General features: G+C 42.4%; 1 protein-coding gene across 1 annotated transcript in view; it reads right to left on the bottom strand.

Annotated features, from left to right (window-relative positions):
- The window catches only part of CUNH9orf135 (chromosome unknown C9orf135 homolog), a 96,413-nt gene that overhangs the window by 72,209 nt on the left and 1,061 nt on the right, over window positions 1-23,143 (bottom strand). The window lies entirely within an intron of this gene.

Raw genomic sequence — 23,143 nt, 5'->3', positions numbered from 1 at the left:
AGGAGGAGGAGGAGGAGGAGGAGGAGGAGGAGGAGGAGTGTTCTGGGAGCTGTAAGAAGAACGGGACTGGAGAAAGAGAAAGTCAGAAAGTCTTTGTACACCTACTATGATTCACTATAGTACAAAGAACACCTAGATCAGTGAGTCTCAACCTGTGGGTTGCGACCACTATGGAGGTTGAAGACCCTTTCACAGGAGTTGCATAACACATATCCTGCAGTCAGATATTTGCATTACAATTCATAACAGTAGCAAAATTACAGTTATGAAATAGCAACAAGAATAATTTTATGGCTGAGGGTTAGCACAACATGAGGAACTGTGTTAAAGGGTCACAGCATTAGGAGGGTTGAGGACCACTGGTCTAGAGAGTGTTAGCTGGTGTGGAAATTAGTAGCCCTTTATGGTGAAAACGAGCAAACAGCAACTGTTTCCCTGTTTCCTCTCTCTACTCTCAGTATCATTCTAGAAAATATCAGAAGGCCATTTCAAGAGAGTCTAACGTCTGTTTTAGTGTGTATTCTGTGATTCCTCGTGCTGTGCACATTGAATGGATAATACAAGTTATTTGGTTTCAGAGCAATTCATTTTCTTTCTAATCCTCCACTATCTAAGACTTTAAAAAGAAAATTATCCTGGAGAGCCAGCTAGACTCTCCAACACATTAGAAACTTAAAAACAAATGGGATTTTCTTTGTAAATAGGATCTAGAGTTAAAACAGTTTCAACATAAACATAGCTGAAGAATGCACATTTTCCCCCTTTTCATATGAGAAATCATTCAAAAACAAAAAAGGGAGGAAGATGGGTACACGTGAAGCTAAAAGCTGGGCAGAAGCAGGAACTCTCAGCCCCAGATTATACCAAGTGCTTGGGCTACCAAAAAGGAGCCCGGACCCAGTGAAGACTGAGAACAAGTAGGAGAAAGGCAGAGAAGGCTCTGTGCAGGCTGCCTGTGAGTCCATTTGACACAAGTGTAGTCAGCTCAGATGAGGGAATCTCGATGTCTCTGGAAGCAGACAAAGCTGTAGAGCATTTTCTTAATTAGTGAGTGATAGGGGCGAGAAGGGTTTGTGGGGGTGTTCCCTATATGGGAGGGGCCATCCCTGAGATGGTGGTTCTGGATTCTCTATAAGTAAGTTGGCCGAGGAAGCTCCAGGGAGCAAGACAGCAAGCAGCAACCCATTATGGCATCTCCATCAGCTTCTGCCTCCAGGTACTTGCCCTGGTTGAGTTCCTGTCCTGACTTCCTTCAATAAGTGGTAACAATGTGGAAGTCTAAGACAAATAAATCATTTCCTCTCCAACCTTTTTCGTCTGTCATGGTGTTTCATCATAGTGATAGTAACCCTGACTTGGACAAGGTCTTGTGGATGAGAGGGCTCACAGGTGGGAATCTTCAGAGTACCGACTGGACCAGATCACACTTCCTATGGTTGTGCCCATGAACTCATTTTAGCTGTAAACATTGAAAAATGCTAGGTAGATGACACTTAAATTTTGTCTCACATGCTAGTAATTCTTAAGAGCTGAGTATCCAGGTCAGTATGTTTTGATGAAAGCCTATGGAAAGATACGAAGAACCTGTGAATCAAGCTTTCCCTTAGTGTTTCCCAACACGGCTCTTCAGCATGGGCGATAGGTGTTAAGGGATGCTAGCCTATCCCAGAGTCCACCTATGGGAGTTTTTACAAGGCTGTCTTCTGTAATATGGGACAGACATTTTGCTCACCAGTACAATTTCTCATTCTCCTGGGAATACAAAAGCTCAGAATCCCATGGCCTTTGGTGGTAACTGCGAAGACATCTAACTGGTTAAAGTGGGAGAGAATCAAAGACAGCTGAATGTTCAGCCAGGAATGGGATATCCATATCATCCACTCCGAGGCTCAGAGAATATCACTGAAAATGGGGTAGAAAAGAGCCAGACGAAGAAGTGGAGTGAGCCCCGACACTTTGGAATGTAACAACACTGTTGACTCTTGATCGCACATCTGTGATACAAGCATGAGACCTGTGTAAGACTAGATCTGTCAACATGCCAGAGAGAAAAGCCCTGGAGCTCCCACTCCCAGAACCTATACCCAAGATCATGGTAATTGGGGGTGGGAGGGGTCGCAAGAAGCTCCACCCCTCCCTGAGTATCATGGGCACTTAATAATCTTTCAGCCAGGACCCTGTAAGCAACCCTAATGAAACTCACTGGGTCATGAAAGTGGAAGAGGGTCTAGGTGGGGGGAAGAAGAGGATCAACAGGAGTAGGGGGCAATAGGACAGGGTGACGGGGGAGGATACGGTAGAAATCCATGACATGTATCTAGGAAAGTTCCACAATGAAACCCACTATTATTTATAATCAGCCTATATAATAAGAATAAATGAACTAAAATGATGCCCAAGGCCCTGCACTTGGTAGTATTTGAATAAATCTGGCCAATCAAAAACTAAATCACATGGTTGAGGGGCTAAGGTGAAGGTGAAGGTGAAGGATTTCTTGTTACATCATATCATGACGATGGCATCATGGGTGGGGGCTGTGTAGTGGGTTGATCTGATACTGCTTGTATTGTAATGCTAAATATTAGCTCCTAAGGCCTGATTGCTCCCAGAGACAAGAGAGTCTGCATGTAGATACTTGTGACCTTGTCCTCAAGTTATTTCTGATTGGTGAATAAAGATGTCTAAAGCCTATAGCTTAACAGAACTGAGACAGGTGGGGCTCGGGGTTCCCGGGCTTGGGGTTTGAGGAGGCCATGAGAAGAGAGAAGGTGGAGAGAGGAGAAGATGACTTATTGACTCCAAATTGTGTAAATGGGAGAACTTTCCATATCTGTAAATATTCCTGTCTGCTGAAGAGTTAGATAGTGTGCCCAAGGATGACTCTCTGTGACCAGGAAAGGTGACGTGATTTTCTAATGTGTTGCAGTTTTCAAAGGAGCAGCTGAAATAATGTAAGGGTGTCTTGTGTCACAGCCTTAGCCAAAGCCCAGTGGCATGTCACTCAATCAGCATACTGAACTGAGTCTCAGAGGAAAGCTGAGGCAACTTGGGATTAAGGATAGGAAAGCAATTCAAATAGCATAAAGGATAGATATCTGCCCAGTGTTTTATTTGTCCATTTTGTTTATTTAATTTGTTTACAATCCAGCTGTTGCCCCCTCCTGTTTCCCCCTCCCACAGTTCCTCATCCCATTCCTCCTCCCCCATGTCTCTGAGAGGATGCTCCCCCACCACCAGGCCTCCCCTGACCCTGAGGCCTCAAGTCTCTGGAGGATTAAGCACATCTCCCGCTGAGGTCAGACCAGGCAGTCCACTGCTATATATGTGTCTGGGACCTCAGACCAGCTCATGTACGCTGTCTGGTTGGTGGCTCAGTGTTTGGGAGCTCCTAGGGATCCAGGTTAGGTATGACTGCTGGTCTTTCTATGGGATCACCCTCCTCCTCAGCTTCTTCCAGCCTTTCCTTAATTCAACCATAGGGGTCCCCAAATTCAGTCCAGTGGTTGGGTATAAGTATCTGTGTCTGTCTCAGTCAGCTGCTGCTTGGGCCTCTCAGAGAAAGCCATACTAGGCTCCTGTCTGTAAGTACATCATAGCATCAGTAATAGTGTCAGGCCTTGGAGCATCCCCATGAGGATGATTCCCAGTTGGGCTGGTCACTGAACCTCCTTTCCCTCAGTCTCTTCTCCATTTTTTGTCCCTGTGATTCTATTAGACAGAAACACTTCTGGGTCAGAAATTTTGGCTGTGAGGGATGGAATACCATCTCCCCTCTTGAGGCCCTGTCTATCTACTGGAGGTGGACTCTTGAGTTCCCCCTCCCCGCTGTTGGGCATTTCATCTAAGGTCACTCTTACTGAGTTCTGAGAGTCTCTTACCTCCCAGGTCTCTGGTACATTCTAGAGCCCCCCCCCCACCTCCCACTTTCTGAAACTGCATGCATATTTCAACTCATTTGGCTGGTCCTCTGGGCTTCTCTACTGTTGTCCACCCCCCACCTGATCCTGTTCCCCTTTTCCCCTACTTTTCCTCTCTCCTGTTCAAATCCCTCCCTCTGCCTCCTGTGATTATTTTCTTCCTCCTACTAAGTGGGACTGAAGCATCATCACTTGGCCTTACTGCTTGTTAAAGTTCTTAAGTTCTGTGGGTTGTATCCTAGGTATTCTGTACTTTTGGGCTAATATTTATTAGTGAGTATGTACCATGTATGCCCTTTTGGGTCTCAGTTACCTCACTCAGGATAATATTTTCTAGTTCCATTCACTTGCCTGCTACTCATAATGTCCTCATTCTTAATAGCTGAGTAGTATTGCATTGTGCAACTGAACCACATTTTCTGTATTCATTCTTCTGTTGTGGGACATCTAGGTTGTTTCCAGCTTCTGGCTATTATAAATAAGGCCACTATGAACATCATAGAACATGTGTGCCTCTGGTATAGAGGAGCATCTTTTGGGTGTAAACTCAAGAATAGTATAGCTGGGTCTTCAGGTAGGTCTATTTCCAATTTTCTGAGGAACCTCCAGACTGATTTTGAGTGGTTATACCAGTTTACAATCCCACCAGAAATGGAGGAGTGTTCTTTTTTCTCCACATCCTTGCCAGCATGTGCTGTCTCCTGAGTTTTTGATCTTACCCATTCTGATTGGCGTAAGATAGAATCTCAGGTTCGTTTTGATTTGCATTTCCCTGATGACTAAGGATTTTAAACATTTCTTTAAGTGCTTCTCAGCCATTCAAGATTCTTCCATTGAGAATTCTTTGTTTAGCTGTACCCCATTTTTAATTGGGATTTTTGTTTGTTTGTTTTTTGAGGCTAGCTTCTTGAGTTCTTTACATATTTTTGGATATTAGCCTTATATCTGATGTGGAGTTAGTGAAGATTTTTTTTGCCATTCTGTGGTTGCTGATTTGTTCTATTAACTGTGGCTTTTGCCTTACAGAAGCTTTTCAGTTTCATGAGGCCCAATTTATCAGTTGTTGATCTTAGAGCATGAGCCATTGGAGTTCTGTTTAAGAATTCCCTTCTGTGCCAATGAGTTCAAGGCTTTTTTCCACTTTCTCTTCTCTTCTATCCAGTGTATCTGGTTTTATGTTGAGGTCCTTGATCCACTTGGACTCAGCTTTGTGCAAGGTGATAAATATGGATCTATTTTCATTTTTCTGCATACAGCCTGCCAGTTAGACCAGCATCATTTATTGAAGATGCTTTCTTTTTTCAATTGTATGGTTTTGGCTTCTTTGTCAAAGATCAAGTGTCCATGGATGTGTATGTTTACTTCTGGGTCTTCAATTCTATTCCATCTTTTGACCTGTCTGTCTCTGTACCAATACCATCCAGTTTTTAATCACTATTGTTCTGTAGTACAGCTTGAGGTCAGGAATTCTCCAGAAGTTCTTTCATTGATAAGAATATCCACCCAGCTTTAAAGGCTGATAAAGACTTATTACAAATTAAAGGTTACATATGTCTTTTATGTGAGAATTGGATAATCAAAGAAGGGGTAAAAGCCCCTGGTTGAGATATTTTCCACAACAATGCTGCAAAGGAGAGAGAAGAGGAGAATGCCTTCTTTGTAAAAGACTCTGTCAAGATAATAACATCAATTCATTCAAGCAGGGGCCTCCTGACCTCATAAATGGCCTACTTTCTGTTACCATCTCATTAGCACTTAACTTTTAACATACATATTAGAGACCGTTAAACCCCAGTAAGGAACTGGCCTCAGAGGAAACAGTGGTTCATCTCCACTCCCAGCAAATACAAAGGCTATTATGACATCTGGAAATAAATGTTTATATGATAAGCCACCAAGATTGGAGAAGAGGGCGCTGTTTCTTATCAAATATCAATCCCAACTTAAACTAACAAAGGAATCTGAAGCAGAAGCGGGAGAGACATGGTGTTACAAAACTCTAAAACACGATGCATTGTCTGTAAGCTGGACAAGGATGATAAGAAACTAGGATGGTCAATTATTTGACAGGAAGAAGAAAATCAAACCATGTGCCCGTGAGACCAGAAAGAGGAGCAGAAAAGTTGTTTCTGTTTATGAATTACAATACAATATATAGAAATATGAATATAGAAAATCATTGAGATGCCTTACAGAGAGGAGGAAAGAGAAATGACAGATTACAACAGTCAAGGCCTTCAGATGTTTGTTCTCCAGGTTTAGAACTAACCACCCACCACAGTTAGAAGCAGGAGAGAAACTAGTGCTTAACAGATCTGAGACCTGTGGCCTATGATTAGAGTTGGGTCCCTTCTCTGGTCAAGTGGGTAAGCTTGTGTTGCACACAGGCAGAAAACTAAAATAATCTCAGATTACTTTCCAAAGAGCTTTAATTCAAGTACATATGCCTAACAATTTTTGAAACTATGTTATATTCTCTAGGTACTGGATAACTGGAGATAAAAACTAGAATTCACTAATATTTTGAAAGATCTGGATATAAACAGTTTATCAAACTACTTGAGTCAAAGATCAATACAAGCTTAAACTGCCAAACTTCTTGGAAATGCAGACATTAAAAACAGCACTTGTTGTCTAAATGCAGTGGTGCACGTCTAAAATCCTAGCACTTGGGAAGTAGAGACAGGAGGGTCAGAAATTCAAAGACATCCTTGTCTACATAGTGAGTTCAAGGACAGTTTGAGCTACAGGAGAGCCTATTAAACAAACAAAACAACAAAAACCACTCACAAGAATGCATACGATCTATCTAAGGTAGTACCCAGGGATACTAACTACTAAATAAGAACAATGGGAAATTTTGAAATAAAATATCAAATTAGAAAAACAGCAGAACCAAGAAATAAATTAGTAAATCAAATATAAAAGCTGCTATCTAGAAAAAGACAGCAAAAAGAGGGGAGACTGGAACCCACATAATACGATATCCACACTATAGAATATTATCAGACAGGAAAAAGAAGCAAACCTTGGAAACATTATACTAAGTCACAAAAAAATCCAGTTTTGTCACAAAAAATAATTTCTATAAATTGAAAGGCACCTGTACAAGGACAGAAAATAGATTAGTGCTTGCTGGAGCTGGAGGCTAAGGTCTGTGGAGTGTCTGAAAGGAAAGGCTGGGGGTGGGGGAGAGATTAGACATGGAGAGTATTAATTACTTTTCTGTTGTTGTGATTTAAGCACCAAGACCAAGACAACATATAAAGAGAAATGTTTTTTTGGTGGCTTATAGTTCCAGAAGGATCTGAGTATATTCATATCAGAGAGAGGAAATTTGCCATAGTGGTAGATGTACAACTCTGTGAATTTTGTATTTTAAAGGATAGGATTTATAACTTAATATATCATTTTAGGGGATGGGATATAGCTCAGATAGTAAAATGCTTGCCTGATATGCACAAGACTCTGGGTTCAATCCTCAGTGCTGCATAAAACTGTGTGGGATGTGAATCTATAATTCCACAGCTCTGGAGGTGGAGGCAAAAGCATCAGGAATACAAGGTCATCCTCAGCTACATAAGGAGTTCAAGGACAGTCCATATACACTTAGGCGTACATGTGTGTGTGTGTGCGCGCGCGCATGCGTGCGGGCACATACATGTGCCTGTGCACTTGTGTGTGTGCACCCATGTGTATATAATATATTCTTTAAAATAGAAGTCTTAAGGCCAACATTTCTATAATTCTGTGCATATGCATTTAGAAAACTCAACCACATACAGACATTACAAAGAAAAAAAAGTTACCAAATTTCCCCCAATGCAGACAAAAAGCCAAAACAGCTGATTACTAAAGAAGAGACAGGAACAGTTTTCAGGTAGCAAATATTTACTCTTCAGGACATTATTAGCCCCACATAGTTTAATAGGTGAGACACTTCCAATCTGTGTCTGACACAGACATATATGTCACACCTTGTGCAACCTCTCTGTGGAGAATCATTGGCAAGAACTAGTGCAGTGAGGAGGGGCATCCTATAGTTAGTTTCTATTGCCTTGATGAAACCATAACCAAACGTAAGTTACAAAGGAAAGAGTTTATGTGGTTTACATTTCTACATCATAATAGTCTATCACTGAAGGAAGTCGGGACAGGAACTCAATCAGGAGAGGAACCTAGAAACAGGAGCTGATGCAGAGGCCATGGAGGGGTGTGGTTACTGGCTTGCTCCTCATATTTGTTCAGCCTGCTTTCTTACTGAATCACACTTTAACAGATAGCACCACCCACAATGAGCTGGACCCTCCCCCATCATCGCTAAGAAAACACCCTATAGCTGGATCTTATGGAGCCATTTTCTCAATTGAGGTTCCCTCCTTTCAGATGACTCTAGCTGTGCTGAGTTGATGTAAAACTAGCCAGCACTATAGGCCAGTAAATGAAGCTGAACTCAGCACCCTGAGTTGGAGATAAGTACATACCAACCAAAGGTAGCTCCCCAGAACACTTCTACTTCCTAAAGGATTGTTTAACATACAAAGAAAAACTGCAAGTACATAAAACCATATATGTAGACTAATGTTTTTATGGATTCAGGCAGGGATGGCCAAGCCAGTATCGAACTCACTATGCAGCAGAAAATAACCTTAAATGCTTGACCCTCCTCCTTCCTCCAGCTCCAGAGTTCTGGCATGTGACACTCACTATACATAGTTTTATTTTTTGCTGAGTATCCAACCCAGGCCCTTGTGCATGCTAGGCTAGGCAAGTGCTCTACCAATTACACCCTCCAGACAATTTTTTTCTTTTAACTTGGTGTGTGTGTGTGTGTGTGTGTGTGTGTGTGTATGATGCACCCATGTGCCTGTGCACATGTGTGTATATGTGTGTATGTGTGTGTATGTGTGTGCATGAGACACACACTTGAATATCCACCTGTGTGGCTACACGTGTGCTCAGAGGCCAGAAGAACACTGGGTGTCTTCTATTGTTTTCCACCTTTTACTTTGGGGCAGGATCTCTCCCTAAAGCCAAGACTCCTGCTTTTTCTCAGCTAGATCTCCATCCTCTGAGCCAGCCTCCTAGCTCTCCAAACTTTTGAACTAATGCATTCAACAGCTTACTCAAGGTCTTGTTGTAAGGCCATAATATCTTACCCTCTAGAAGAAAGCCTGCAATGGGCTCCTTGGCTATTTTATGTCATGCATTCATACAAGGAAACCAGGGACCATGGAGTTCTAAAAGTGAAAGATTCTTACACCACAAGGAGAAGGGAACTGGCAGATCATGGCTGAATGGATTACTCGATTAACAATGCCACTCTTCTTACTCTGTGAATGGTCATACGAAACCTCATGAATTTCAATGTGTTCAAATCTAGATGCACATTAGCTGCACGGTTTCTACCCATCAGGCTGTATGTTCAGAGATATGAGGCATCACATAGATAGGTAAACATTAAGATGCCATAGCCACCCCTAGGACCAAGAGTCTCAAGTCTTACAAATCATGTATAGCAGTCATAACTTGCACCTATTTCCAAATGTTGGAGAACAAGTAATACCGGCCTAGGTCGAGAACTAACATACTACACATTCATTCTTCTATGGATGGTAAGGGCAAGATGGTCTCCTCTGAGAAACTTTATCTCATCTACCATGGCTAAGATACAAGCTTCTAGATGCCCTCAATGTGACAGCAGAGTAGGTATATGGAGACATAGTGAGACTAGCATATGAAAGAAGCCACCTGACATAGATAGAAACCCTTCCAACCCTTCCCCACCTGGGCTACATACCACAGTATGAAGTAGAAAAGCCCCCAGGATACAGACCAAGAGTAGATGCCATAGAAATGACCTATAGAGCACAAGAACTCATGTGGCCCTGGGCTCTTGCGCATCTGTCTTCCCATCTTCCACCCTCAAGAGAACTGTTTTGTTTCCCTTTCTTAATGAACCATTGCTATCACTGTCTGTGCGTCTGCTCCAATTCATTGTTCTGAGTCACAGAACTAGATCAGTGGATGGGATTTGGACTCTGATCCACGTCTGATAACCAGGACACCCTGCTTATTTTAGCCTTCCCTGTAACACAGGCCATCAGGATTGCAGTTGCTTCCTTAGCCGCTCCCACAGCTGCCTCATAGTGATAATAAGTGGCTTCCTAAGGGCAGGGACCTTGGGTCTAGTCCCTAATCCAGCAGTGCGACATTGACATGCATAGCAATAAATATATTTTTGGCCTTTGACTTTTTTTTTCAGTGCTACAAATACAACCCAGAGTTTTGTACATGTTAAGAAAACTTTCTACCACCAAGTTATAGTCCCAATCCCAGGAAATATATTTTTAATAAATGACACCCACGAAAAACTGTTCATCTAAGGAGGACATATCTGCGGAAAGGTTTGATTTTTTTTTTAAGTTCATTTAACACTCCTAGCTCCTGGCTGGGTGATTTGAAATTTTTCTAAATATTTAAAAGTTGTTTTTACTTGCTTGCTTTTGGCTTTGGACTTTCTGCTTTTTTGTTTCATTTTGGTTTTGTTGGTAGAAGTGAGAGGATGTTCTATTTGGAAGTAAGGGGTGGAATGTTTGCTTGCTTGCTTGCTGCAGGTAAGGTCTTGCTATATAGCCCAGGCTGTCTCAGACTTTTCAGGCTTCCTGACTCAGAATGCTTGGATCCTTGGCTTCCACCACTACACCTAGTTTGGGTTGAGAAAATCATGACAAGTTATTCACTTTTACATTTTAATTTCAAAATGATCTTCCCAATACTCTTGTGTAAGAAGACTAAATTATTTGCACTAAGATTCATTTAGAGAGAAATAGTGGTATATTAATTCTTCCATTTTATTGAAGACTTAATAATCTGATTAGAGATCTAATATTTTACCAAAGAAACATATTACATTCCTGCTAGTCAATTATCTTTGTCAATGCACCAATGATTAAGTCAAAAGAGAAAGTATAAAGTATAACTAATAACAATTAAAACATAATTGCATTTCAAAATGAGATGAAAGAAACAGAGCAAAGGAAAATCATCATCTATCAAAACCAATATCACAATATTCAACTTTAATCATGCTAACTTTTTCAAAGCACCAGAAAAATGTTTTTACTTAGTCTATGTACAAGGTTTCTTTTTCTGCTCATTACATCTAAGGTGATTTCTTGTTTTATTTTAACCAGTACTTACGAGGTACAGTTTAGCAGGAGAGGAAAATTTTAAAGTAAAAGAAACTTCAAATGTGGAAAAATTCTCATAATATTAATGTGTTTTGTTCTAAATATTTGCTATAAAACTAAATGCATGGACTGTGGGATCCTTCTCCAGCACAGTAGCTGTCTGTGGGATCTCAAGTCCATTGTGTCTTCTTTCTCCTGTGTACATGTCTCCATGGCAATTGGAGAAGCACCAAGTTTGGATTTGCTCTTGCTTAAAAAGATGATCAGGTGTGGGGAGATGGGGGATGGGAGAGGGCTGAGAATGCGAATGGAAATCAGTAGGGGGCATCTCTGAGACTAGCTGGAGACCTGGGACAAGAGAGGCTCTAGGGAACCTATGCCTATGAGGGTGACCCTAGCAGAGATTCCTACCAGTGGGGGGATATAAAGACTGAAGTGGCCACCTCCCGTAGCTGGGCAGGACTTTCAGTGAAGGAAAGGGGACATCAACCCACCTACAAAACCTTCAACCCAAAATTTGTCCTACCTACAAGACACACAGGAATAAAGATGGAGGAGAGATTGAGAGAACAGCCAACCAATGACTGCCCCAGCTTGAGACCCACCCCATTTGAGAAAGACCCACCCCATATGCTCTGCTATGCTTGCAGACAGAAACCTAGCATAACTGTCCCCTGAGAGGCTTCTTCTAGCAGCTGAAGGAAACAGGTGCGGAGAGAAGGAGAACTACAGTTTCGAGGGTAGTGAGGAGCATCCTGATGTGAGTAGCTGGTGATGCCACCTGGGACCATGGTGGGGTTCTGGCCTGCCTTGCCACAGGGGACCACATCTGGGTCTGTGGCCCTGCAGCAGCAGGGGTCTGTGACCACCAAAGACCAGGCCTGGGAAACGTTGATGTCTGAGGGCCGGGCAGAACTGGCCCCATCTTTCATCTGGGCATTGTGGGAGAGCTGGCTCTAGGAGCATGAGAGCAGGAGAGCTGACCCAGGCCCTAGTCAGCTGCAGTACTCAAGAGAGAAGCTCCCACACCCACACCCACACCCACACCCACACATAGTGTGAGTTTCAGGTGAGCTAGGCAGAGGACAAGAACGTGGGGGAGCTGATTCTCCCACTCCCATGGTCTCCCATACAGTGGCATGGACTAGGGAGAGACACCCTCCCTCCTGCCTCACCCCTCACTAACTGTGGCTGGCAGGAGCTCTGGCCCTGGGATCATAAGAGCAGGAGAGCTGACACTGCGGCAGAACTCAGGAGAGCAGGCCCTGTACCTTGCCTGGGCAGCACAGTAGAGCTGGCCCTGGATGTGGGGGTTGCAGGTGAGCTGTCCCAAGGGCCTGAGCACAGGAGAGCAGGTCTTGCCTCTAGTCTGCTGGGCAGTGGCATGGATGAAGGAAGAGATGTCCTCCTTCTCTCCCTCCTCCCTCACCAACTATGGCGGATGGGAGAGCTGGCCCCAGGGTTATGAGAGTGGGAGAAGTGGCCCTATCCCTCAGTAGCTGCATCACTTGGGACTACGTGCTCTATACCTTCCCTGGGCAGCAGGTAGTGCTAGCCCTGATTGCAGAAGTTGCATGTGAGCCAGCCCAGAGGGCATGAGAGTCGGAGATCATATGGGCTGACCAGCTCAAGTCTCAGGTCCAGGTCCAGGGCTTTGAACTGGCCCACCCCATCATCTACCCCATGCTAGAATGTATAAAGTTTGTGGTCCTACAGATCCAAAACCACAGGATCTCCATGGCACAGGGCAAAACAGGATAGCTGAGAATAGTCCCAGTGAGGTTCCATGACTGATAGGGTAGCAGAAGCTAGAGGCCAAGTACCAGACCAAGGAGTCACTGCAATGAACATCTGCAAACATCGAAGCATGGACAAAGAGGTATACCATGGGACACACTGTGGCAATGCACTACAGCTTCCACAGTGAGATTTTTTTCTCTGTTAGGAGGTGTTCCCAGGGTGAAGGGTAGATATGAGGGGAGGGGGAAACGAGTGGGATCAGGGTGCATGATGTGAAATTCACAAAGAACCAATAAAAAGTAGAGAAAAGAGTTAGGAATTAGCGCCCTTATAGCAGAATCTTTGACATAAACAACTCAAGGGGCAGGAAGGGGTATATATTCTGCTCACAGTTCAACAGGCTCCAGTCTGTGGTTGCTTTACCCACTTGCTCAGTCAAGACACTATGGCAGGAAGAACCCATGTATGAAGGGGCTTTTTCACCTAATTGCCAACAGGAAACAGAGGGAGACAGGAGGGGACAGGGACAAGATATCCCCCAAGGGCCAGCCACCAGGGACCCACTTCCTCCAGGTAAGTCTCACCTGGAATGCCAGAAATCTCCCCCAAATAGCACCAGCTGCTGAGGAACCAGTGTTTAAACTGAGATGCTGAAGGCTGGGCAGACAGTTTCACATTGAAACCATAGCGATCTTTCCCACAAAACAGTTGTTTTCACAAATGTCAGAGAAACAAAACAGACTTTGATGCAGGTAGTACCTTCAAAGCCGTTAGCTTTTCAAGAAAGGATTTGGTTGGAACTCCATCCCAGAGAGGATGGGATATAGGAGTCAGGATGAAGAAGGCAAAGCCTCCTGAATTCTATTTTAAAAAAGAAAGAAATTGCTTCACTCCCCCAAACTACTTCATTCAAGTAGCAAATGGAGGCAGTGTGAGTCTATTGAGGAATGAAAGCGTAGAGCAGATTTAAAATAGCTGTGGCGTAGGAGCTACTGTGGTGGCACAGACGAGAATGGGGGGGGGGTGAGCTGAGCGGAATGAATGTGCATCATGATTCTTATCCAGCAAAAACTAGCAATTAAAATGATATTTTTAAAGCTTCGTAATAAGCCATTTGGAGTGAGTTGGATTCTGAAAAAGATAAAGTATCATGCCTACATTCTGATCACTTAGAGAATGTGTGCTTTACAGGGAAAGCTCTAGAAAAAAAGACTTTGACTCTGTTCTTACTACAAAAACAATGCACATCCTCTACGGAAGACTTAGAAATAGCAAGGAGAAAGAAAGAGGAGGCCAAACTACCTGGAATACGTATTTTGTTGTCATAGGTACCAAATAACCTTCTGGCAAAGTCTCGTGTATATTTTAAATGAAGAGGCCGTAAAGCATGCTCGTTCCATTTGCTTAATTAGTAGACATGTGTTGTACGACGTCACGGGTTTTGATCGTGACATTTTTACCTCGGTATGTCATGGGCTTTGGTCACATCACACCCCATCTCTTTCTCTGGACATTCCTTTCCTTCCCACAGATCTCCTTCCTGTTTCCAGCTGTCTCCTCCTTTTGCTTTCAATTCTTTATTATTAAGTACATTGCACAAATGTGAGATGGTGCAAACTTTCTTTTTTGAGTCTGGCTTATTTCATCTGGGGCACTTTAACATCCCCAGCTCCAGTCAAACAGTATAATGTTAAAGCTTTCTTATAAAGGCTGTGTATTGCCAGGCGCTAGTCTTCACACATTGCTGGGTTCCCTTTAAAATAACTTCTATTCTGATGAATCGGAGGCCTCTACATTTGCCTTGCAATGAGTTAGTTATTTTCCAAGAAATACAACAAGCGATAGAGCGCTGCTGATTAATTTCTGAGAAAAATAAATTAGAAATTGTAGTCCTGGGTGAGATACTTAAAAGCCACCATTACTGAGAAATAAAAACTAACTTCTTTAAGCTGAAAGTTCTCAGGTAGAGTGATCTTATATTTTTTACTACAGAACTGGGTAAGAGGCTCTGTTATATGTGGGCCAACAGGAGGGAGCTATCCTGGGCAAATGTTATAGCTTGGATGTGAAAGGTCTCCCACAGACTTGTGGTTTTTGAGCAGGTGGTCCCCAGATGCTGGAGAAGTTGTAGGAAGTTGTGGGAACTTGAGGTGAGGTAAAGGTGGAGGAAGTAGATCCCTGTGTGTGGGGCTGGGCTTCATCAAATGTATACAAACTGTGCCTCAAACTCATGTCTGCAGCTGCCATGGCAAACATTCTGAACCACTCTGACCAAAATCTTTCTTTCCTTAATTTCCATCTGTCACATGTTTTGCGACCGTGATGAGAAAAGCTAACCCAATAGAGCATATTCAGTGCACTTACGTGGAATTTGAGCTGTCAGTGAGTTTCGGACCACCATGTTGAGAGATAGTGTATCCCACCAGTGGCTACGGAATACATCTAATTCAGAGGCTGGAAAGAATGAGCCATAGGTATCTTGACTAACCAGAAAAAGTCAAATTGGGAATAAATCTGCAAGTAGACATACAAAGTGTTCAAAAAAGAATAAATTCACCACCAGCGGCAGGCAGAGTACCAGGACAAGAATAAGAATCTGGACAAGGATGCCTGCACAGTTCTGGAAGGCAAACTCACCCCCACTACTGACTGTCACGTAACCCTGCTCCCGTCATACACATAAATGGATCTGGAGGAAGGAGAATGTAGAGGAAGAAGGACCTAGAAAGAGTACAACTGTTCTGAACTTAACTATTTTAACCTAAAACAAGCCATTTAAAGTTAGGGAGGCAGAACTGGTATGTTCACATTCTTCTGAAGTAACCAACAGTTAAAAAGTTATGGGGATCAGTTGTAGAGAATAAATCTTATTATATGCATTTGGATCATATGCAAATTTTTGCTTTCTTTTTTGAAACACTTCCACCTCTATATGCAGCCCAGAGAGACCATGAACTCATAGCAATCTTCCCACCTCAGAATGCCAGGTGCCAGGATTGCAGGCGTGCACCACCATACCCACCAGTATACAAATGCTGAATTTTGCTACCCACTAGATAGTGAATATATTTTCATGTCTTCAATCTACTCTACATTGTAATAAATGCACATGTGATACTATAGTTTGAACATTTAGAAGAAATAAAAATAGCTCTTTACAGTGTAAGTACTTACCCCTACCTTAACTCAAAATCCCCTTGGGATCCACCAGTCACTGGTGGTGTGTCATGTACTCCCAAAAGTGCAGCCCTGTTTTTCAATTCTTCTCCAATGCATTACTTGCTGTTCTATGTGCCCAAAGACCTGACAAAACATAACTTATAGCAGGAAGCATTTATTTTGGCATTTACCATGAAAAGACACAGTCCATCATGGCAGAGAAGGCATGGCCACAAGTGCTGGGACACCTAGTAATGGTTCAGCAATCAAAAGACAGAGAAGGGGATGCCAGTGTGTCACTCAGTTCAATTGTATTCAGTGCCATTCTTGGCCTGAGGAATGGTGTGGCTCAGAGTCAGGGCATGTCTTCCCCACTTAGTTAAACCTCTCTGGAAAACTCACAGACAAGCCTAGTCTGTGGCATTCTTCATAGCTCATTCTAGATAAAATCATAATTAGATGATTAATCACACATTGAATTCTTCTACATTCACTTACACAGAAAGTAACCAACATGTTTCAATCGTACCCTGTTGAACTAGATCAGCTATGAAAATCAACACTAGTTTTACTAAGGATTTATCCTATAGTATAGTTCTTAGCTTAGGATCTTAGGAAACTATCTGATTCAGGAGTCTAAAGTTCCAACACTAATCAGGACATATTTATTGAAAATTTGACTTTCATTCTTTATTTCAGGAAGAATGATATTCTGGCTTTTTTTTTTTAAATCGGAGTTTTGGAAGAGGTATGCATGAAAAACTACAGCAGTGAAATATGGCTTGGGTTAGTTACTCTTCTATTGCTGTGAAGAAACATCATGACCAAGGCAACTTAGAAAAGCAAGGATTTAAATAGGGGCTTGCTTACACTTTCAGGAGGCGGGGAGTCCCTGACCATCATGTCAGAAAACATGGAAGCAGGCAGGCAGGCAGGCAGGCGGGCCTGGCACTGAAGCAGTAGCTAAGAACTTACATCTTATCCATAAGCATGCAGCAAAGAGAGCAGATTGGGCCTTGTGTACGCTTTTGAAAACTTAAAACCTACCCTCCAGTGACACCCCTTTTACAACAAAGCCATGCTTCCAAGTCCTTTCCTAACAGTTCTGGGAACTAAACATTCAAGTATATAAGCCTATAGGGGCCATTCATAGTAAAACCACCACAGAGCTCTAGCATTCTGTGTCTTTGGTTTCCATCTGTCTCATCTCTACTTGCTCCTTCTGTAACAGGTCCCCAGACCTTAGCGCAACTGATGCCACGATGGGAGTTCAAGTCAGGTCTTGGTAGAACATAGGAAGCAATGCCTGCCAGAATGATAACCTAACCCATCCAAGTCCACTGTCCCGAGAAAGTTTCAAATGTACTAACCTTGCTTTTAGGTTTCTGTACTTTCACTTCTGGACAACTCTTCTTGCTAAATGAGATGTGTCAACCTAGGATGTAGTTTTTGTCCTTAAAAGCTAACCGTACAAAAAGGTTCAGACTGCACTTTGAGTTCCGAACACCCAGTGTAGTAACAGGCTGGCTAATAAAGACTTTCTATTGGCTTAAACCCACATCTGATTAGTCTTCTCCAGTGACTGCCTCATAACACTTGTTCATTTATGTGATAAATGTTTACTCATCTCTCACTGAGTTCTTAACCTGTACCCCTGGTCTTCTCACTCTATAACGGTGACAAAATAAAATAAAAATTAAAAATTAAAAAACCATTTTAATGCTTTTGGTCTTGAATTCAAACTATATGCATGCTTCATGTACAGAGAGCAAATAACCGAGTCTTTTCCAAATGTGCAGTAAAACGTTAATAAGATTTCTCTTGAGTTGCTATGTTAAAGTTGAAGGCATGAGAAAAGAGGAATCCTTCACGAATTTCAGTGACAAACAAGCTGGAGCACATGGTTAGGAAGGACTTTTTTCTCTGTCTTTTTACCCTAGGATGTAATGGAGATGCAGCGGGGCAGGGAGGGGCAGGGGGCGGGGAGACTGCCGGCCAATAGAGCTTTCCATAACTGTAGCTTGGCCCTCAGAGACATGGGGAGTCTAAATACATTGGTCAGCACCCACAAAAGTCATTATTAAACACAATCAGAGTGACAGATCAAATTATCCAGACCCTCTGTTCTCTACTTAAGGACATAAAGATAGGCCTGTGCTGTGGAATGGCTCTCCACCTCCAGAGGAAGGCCCTAAATACACATGCACTCCCTGCTTGGGTAACACAGCCATGCAAAGATCTGAGAGTCCCACAGAAATATTAATTTCCCCTTTACCTCTAGTTTACTATCCATGTCCAGATTAGCTTTTGTAAAAAATCTTTAAAACAATGAGGTTCCCTTCCCCCACACTGATTACATTTAACTTCCTCCTTCCCTTTCTGTTTTTGTTTTCTTCTTCGTATGAGGTAAGAGGATGGCATGGGGAAAGTGTAACACTCAAGGTCTTTACTCTGTGGCTGAGGTGAGAAAGAAAAACAATTAAAATTACAAATTCATAAAATTAATCTGAGTCTTTAAAACTAGATATTGCCATGGAGATGAGAACAGGATCTGTCTCCATGGAGATCTGGGTGAATATTTTTCCTTGAATTATTATAATTTGTTACCAGGTGTCAATTTGGCCAAGGAACAGATGAAAATGAATGAATGAATGAATGAATGAATGAACGAACGAACAAATGAGTCAGCTAACTCTTCTCACATGAGAGAATTTATTAAAGTAAGTATAATTTGTTATGTTTCTGATTATTCCAATGAGTGGATGGATATTCCAGAAAATAATTTCCTCCCACTCAACTCAGAATTTATAATGGAAATGGTTTATGATATAGTTCTATAAATGCTATAGAAAGGAATAGGCAAAGATGAATTCTGGGAAAGGTATTTCTAACTCAAAAGCAGTAGGCTGTGACAAGGGTGATAGGCTCTATCTTATTAACATTCTAGCTGCAAGGACAACGTGGGTCTTAGGTGATGCCATAGACTAAAAATGGATCAGAGATATCTCTTAAACTCCACCCTTCATCATGTCTACCTTACAAAGCTGGTTTGGATATGTGCAGTGAGGTCAAACAGACTTCTGTTACATGCCAGATTGAGAGAAGCAGGGAAAATCCACGTTTAAACAATGAAGAGTAAGTCAGAATTTCTCCTAGTTACACACTGCATTTGTACCTGCAAATATGTAAGATCCCTGATGAAATACCCAGTTGAAGCAGTCACCAAAATGGTAAAACTAGACCTTAACAATTAAATTTAGCCCTTCCGCCTCTGCCTGGTCCTTTGGGCTGGGGCAGACACAGAGTCGGTCTGCTCCTGTCCTGTGGAGATACTGAATCCTGAGTCATCCTAGAGGAGCCACTGCACTCAGAGCAGCCGAGGAGCCACTGCACTCAGAAGTCCCATTTGTCAATTCTTGATCTTAGAGCATATGCCATTGGTGTTCTGTTCAGGAACTTTTCCCCTGTGCCCAAGTATTCGAAGTTCTTCCCCACCTTCTCTTCTATTAGTTTCAGTGTATCTGGTTTTATGTGGAGGTTCTTTATCCACTTAGACTTGAGCATAGGACATATGCTCAACTATGTTCATAGCAGCCTTATTTATAATAACCAGAAGCTGGAAAGAACCCAGATGTCCTTCAACTGAGGAATGGATACAAAAAATGTGGTACATTTACACAATGGAGTATTACTCAGCTATTAAAAACAATGAATTCGAGAGGTTCCTAGGTAAATGGATGGAAATAGAAATTATCATCCTGAGTGAGGTAAGCCAATCACAAAAGAACACACATGGTATTCACTCACTGATTATTGGATATTAACCCAGAACCTTGAAATGCCCAAGATGCAACTCACAGGCCACATGAAGCTCATGAAGAAGGAAGACCAAGTGGGGGTGATTCGGTCTTTCTTAGAAGGAGCAACAAAATACTCAAGGGAGCAAATATGGAGACAAAGTGAGGAACAGAAACTGAAGGAGGGGCCATCTGAAGACCATTCCACCTGAGTATCCATCCCATGTGCAGTCACCAAAGGTAGATGCTGATGTGGAAATCAGGAAGTGCATGCTGATAAGAGCCTGATATGGATGTCTCCTCAGAGGTCTTCAAGAGTCTGACATATTTTCAGAGGCAGATGCTCACAGCTAGCCATTGAACTGATAATGGGATTCTCAATGGAGGAGTTAGAGTGAAGACTGAAGGAGCTGAAAGGATTTGCAGCGCCATGAGGAGAGCAACAATACCAACCAACCACAGCTCCCAGGGTCTAAACCACCAGCCTGGGAGCACTTAGGGAGGGATCCAGGGCTTCAGCTGAATATGTAAGAGTGGAGGGCCCTGCTGGGCATAGGTGGAAGAAGAGAACCTTGACCTCATGAAGGCTGGACGCCCCAGGGGGTGGGAATTTTGAAGGTGGGGAGGTGGGAGTGGGGAGGTAGATAGAGGTTACATCCACGGAGAAGAAGGAGGAGGGGTGAGGGGATAGAGGGTTCCTGGGTGGGTGGGGTATGGGGTAAGGAGACAACATATGAAATGTAAATAAAACATCCAATAAAAAAATTTTTTAAAAATTAAATTTAAAAATCACTAATAAATATAATTTAAGAAATGTTTAAATGAGTCACAAAATAAGGCAATTAAAAAACTAACAATCATGGCTGACTACTCTTGATGACTTCATAAGTGCACACTCTCAACTTTACACTGTCTTGTTAGCATAGATATTAACGACTGGTTGGTTTGGTGAAAAAAGAGCAGGGTGTCGCCAGCTTCAGAAGAGGCTACTGTTTCTAAAGCTTTACAGTAGATTCCCATGAGCGCCTTTCTATAGAGGTGTTACAAACACTCAAGAGCACTGAAACATTCTCTCCTAGAGGAAACAGGTTTAGGTTCCTGTGACCTCCTGGCCACATTTTCATGAATCAATCAGTATATAGCCTTGTCTTAGGTGCTCCTCGTTGTTTTTTTTTGTTTTTTTGTGTGTGTGAAGTTAAGGGTTGGAAGCTGGGGTCTCCCATTTACCAGAGAAGCATTCTACTCCTAAATCACACCCCCAGCCCGTTGTGTACCTGCTTATGTGTGTGTTTCATTAATACTGAACTTATCACTGGCAACACTAGACCTCACACCTGAACAAAATTTATCTAACGTATATTTTTTTCATAAGATACATTCACATAACTCTCTCATGCTTAGAGTCATCAGGCAATACTACATCATGGTGCCTGTGGGCATGCTAACAATAACACTATCAACACAAACCACGGAAGTGCAAGAGAGAAAGTAGCATGAAACAGACTACAGAAATGACATCTAAAGAGGAAAAGAGAGGGCGGCAGACTTTTGCCTTATTTGACCTTAATTGTGAGCATGCACATGGGGAGCAGGCATTGAACCTTTTTGCCTCTCTACACACATGATTGTGATGGGAAAAATTTGCCTCAAGTACTGATTGTGATTTGCAAGTAATCATCACCAAGTAGATGAATTTACACAAGAAATCCATAAAAAGTGTCAACTGTATTTCCTGCATGAAGGGACTCTTTTAATCCTTGTGTTGTTACTATTCAGTTCCCTTGCCTGTCTTTGGAGTTCCTATTCTTTTTTAAGATCCTATTCAAACACACACACACACACACACACACATACACACTCACACACAGAGCCACTTCATAGGATCAGGCTGTATGCAAGCATGTAAGGACATTTTCTTAACTAGTGGTTGATATATGAGGGCCCAGCTCATTGTGGTTGGAGCCATCCCTGGGCTGGTGGTCCTGGGTTCTATAGGAAAGCAAGCTGAGCAAGCCATGGGGAGCAAGGCAGTAAGGGGCACCCCTGCATGGCTTCTGCATCAACTCCTGCCTCCAGGTTCCTGCCCTGTTTGAGTTCCTGTCCTGACTTCCTAAAGTGATAGATATATGGAATATAAGCCAAAGAAACCCTTTTCATCCCAATTTGGTTTGATCATGATTTCTCATCTCAGCAATAGAAACTCTAACAAGAACAAACTGCTTTATAAAAAAAATCAATGATTTTACTATTTCTGTGTCCCTAATATGCTCCAAAGTGCATGACATATAAATACTTGTTGAGTTGAACTTGTAAACAGAAGAAAAGCCCTATACATGTTTGAGAATAGCTGAAGTGGCTTACAATCCTCCCTACCTTTCTTTCTCATCAGACCTCACACTGTTCGAATTTCTGCTCTGTTACTGATATCCACGATGCTTACAATTTAACTTCAAAGTGACAGTAATGCAGAAGGGAACAGAAGGTCTGCCCCTTTGAAAACCCTTTCTCATTAATAACTTACAGAGGTGGTTTCTATTATAATCCAAATCCTTATGGCATAACAGGTCCACAGAAGAGCTAAGTGTTTTTGCATAGGAGCCATTAAATAAGAGCCATTAAATAAGATCTATATGTATAAAGCCAAAACAGATTCCTTAGGGCTCTACCTCTGCCCAAGCAAGTAAGCCATCAATGTAAAGAAGTCTGTTTCCATAATAAATTTTATTGTTGAAAAAGAGTCTATTTCCTTGTGTTGCTTTGGATTTTGTGACTATACAAGCTCTCAAGCTGAGTTTAGTATAGGCAGAGAGTACTCTTTAGGATGAGAAATGAAGATGGAAGGAGTAGGCTTCGGGAATGTATGGAGCAGACAGGCTTTTAAAAGTCTGCGGAACAGCAATGGCAGGCATCACAAACAGTCCTGGAATGATTGTGTGCAAGCAGGCCTAAAGTCAAAAGCCTTCATCTCTCTTCAAAGACAACAGCAACGTAAAGTAGACAAGGCTTGTGGCTTCATTTCTGTCTTCCCACTGCCCCCCAATGTTACAAATATTTTGTAAGTAATTATTGTAATAAATTTGGCACACACACCCTTAAGGGTGTCTAGTTTTCTCTAGTGTTGACATTACAACTATTGACCACTTGAACACAGGACAGAGACAGAGAGACAGAAACAGAGAGAGAGAGAGAGAGAGACAGAGAGAGAGAGAGAGAGAGAGAGAGACAGAGAGACAGAGAGACAGAGAGACAGAGAGACAGAGAGACAGACACAGACACAGACACAGACACAGACAGACACAGACACAGACACAGACACAGACACAGACACAGACACAGA

This window comes from Grammomys surdaster, unplaced genomic scaffold (assembly GCF_004785775.1).
Source record: "Grammomys surdaster isolate TR1022 unplaced genomic scaffold, NIH_TR_1.0 141, whole genome shotgun sequence".
NCBI lineage: Eukaryota > Metazoa > Chordata > Mammalia > Rodentia > Muridae > Grammomys > Grammomys surdaster.
This window is presented reverse-complemented; position numbering and strand designations above follow the sequence as displayed.